The sequence below is a fragment of the Cucurbita moschata genome, unplaced genomic scaffold (assembly GCF_002738365.1).
Source record: "Cucurbita moschata cultivar Rifu unplaced genomic scaffold, Cmos_1.0 Cmo_Scf00116, whole genome shotgun sequence".
NCBI lineage: Eukaryota > Viridiplantae > Streptophyta > Magnoliopsida > Cucurbitales > Cucurbitaceae > Cucurbita > Cucurbita moschata.
In genome coordinates, this window is record NW_019268632.1 from 187483 (window position 1) to 189871 (window position 2389).

Here is a 2389-nt window from a genome sequence, read left to right on the forward strand (position 1 = left end):
ATAAAGAGTGCTTGATATCGAAACCTTATTTCGGAAACCCTAAACTCGGACGTTTGAAGTACGTGCTAAAAGAACCGAGTAACGGTCGACCTTTTTCTAATTTTTTTTTTTTGGGAATGATTAGGCTTGATTATTTAGAATAGTATTTCGAAGAAACGGAGTGCATAAAATAGATAAAGAGTGCTTTAAATCGAAACCCTATTTCGAAATCCCTAAACTGAGACGTTTGAAGTACGTGCTAAAAAAACCGAGTCACAGTCGACGTTTTTCTAAACTCTTGTTGGGAATGATTAGGCTTGATTATTTAGAATAGTATTTCGAAGAAACGGAGTGCATAAAACAGATAAAGAGTGCTTCAAATCGAAACCCTATTACTGAAACCCTAAACTAGGACGTTTGAAGTACGTGCTAAAAAACCGAGTCACAGCTGACATTTTTTGAAACTTTTGTGGGGAATGATATGGGTTGATGAATTAGATTAGTATTTCGAAGAAACGGAGTGCATAAAACTGATAAAAAAAATCGAGTGACGTTCAAAGTTTTTAGAAACTTTTGTGAGGAATGATTATGGTTGATGATTTCGAATAGAATTTTGAAGAAACGGGAAGCATAAAACAGATAAAGACTACTTCATATCAAAACCCTAATTCGGAAACCCTAAACTCGGACGTTTGAAGTACGTGCTAAAAAAACCGCGTGACGTTCAACATTTTTAGAAACTTTTGTGGGGAATGATTAGGCTTGATGATTTAGAATAGAATTTCGAAGAAACGGAGAGAATAAAACAGATAAAGAGTGCTTCAATCGAAACCCTAAACTCAGACGTTTAAGGTACGTGGTCAAAAAATCGAGTCACGGTCGACGTTTTTCTAAACTTTTGTTGGGAACGATTAGGCTTGATTATTCAGAATAGTATTTCGTAGAAATAGAGTGAATAAAACAGATAAAGAGTACTTCAAATCGAAACCTATTTCGGAAACCCTAAACTAAGACGTTTGAAGTACGTGCTAAAAAACACAGTCACAGTCGACGTTTTTCGAAACTTTTGTGGGGAATGATTATGGTTGATGATTTAGAATAGTATTTCCAAGAAACGGAGTGCATAAAACAGATAAAGAGTGCTTCATATCGAAACCCTAAACTCGGACGTTTGAAGTATGTGCTAAAAAAATTGAGTGACGTTCGACGTTTTTAGAAATTTTTATGGGAAATGATTAGACTTGATGATTTAGAATAGAATTTTGAAGAAACGGAGAGTATAAAACAGATAAAGAGTGCTTCAAATCGAAACCCTATTTTGGAAACCCTAAACTAGGATGTTTGAAGTACGTGTTAAAAAACCGATTCATGGCCGACGTTTTTTGAAACTTTTGTGGGAAATGATTAGGCTTGATAATTTAGAATAGTATTTCGAAGAAACGAAGTGCATAGAACAGATAAAGAGTTCTTCAAATCGATACCCTATTTCGGAAAACCTAAACTTGGACGTTTGAAGTACATGCAAAAAATACCGAGTGACGTTCGACGTTTTTTGAAAATTTTGTGGGGAATGATTAGGCTTGATGATTTAGAATAGTATTTCGAAGAAACGGAGTGCATAAAATAGATAAAGATTGCTTCAAATCGAAACCCTAATTTGAAAACCCTTAACTCGGACGTTTGAAGTATGTGCTAAAAAAACTGAGGGACGTTCGATGTTTTTTGAAACTTTTGTGGGGAATGAGTAGGCATCATGATTTAGAATAGAATTTCTAAGAATCGGAGAGCATAAGACAAATAAAGAGTGCTTCAAATCGAAACCCTATTTCGAAAATCTTAAACTCGGGCGTTTGAAGTACGTGCTAAAAAAATCGAGTCATGGCCGAGGTTTTCAAAACTATTGTGGGGAATTTTTAGGCTTGATGATTTAGACGAAGAAACGGAGTGCATAAAACAGATAAAGAGTGCTTCAAATCGAAACCCTATTTCGGAAACATAAACTGGGACGTTTGAAGTACGTGCTAAAAAACTGAGTCACAACCGATTTTTTTTTAAACTTTTGTGTGTAATGATTAGGGTTGATGATTTAGAATAGTATTTCGAAGAAACGGAGTGCATAAAACAGATAAAGAATGCTTTAAATCAAAACCCTATTTTAGAAACCCTAAATTGGGACGTTTGAAGTACGTGATAAAAAACCCGAGTCACGGTCGATGGTTTTCAATACTTTTGTGGGGAATGATTAGGCTTGTTTATTTAGACTACAATTTTGAAGAAACGGGGAGCATAAAAAAGAGAAAGAGTGCTTCATATTGAAACCCTAATTCGGAAACCCTAAACTCAGACGTTTGAAGTACGTGCTGAAAAAACCGAGTGGCGTTCGACGTTTTTAGAAACTTTTTTGGGGAAT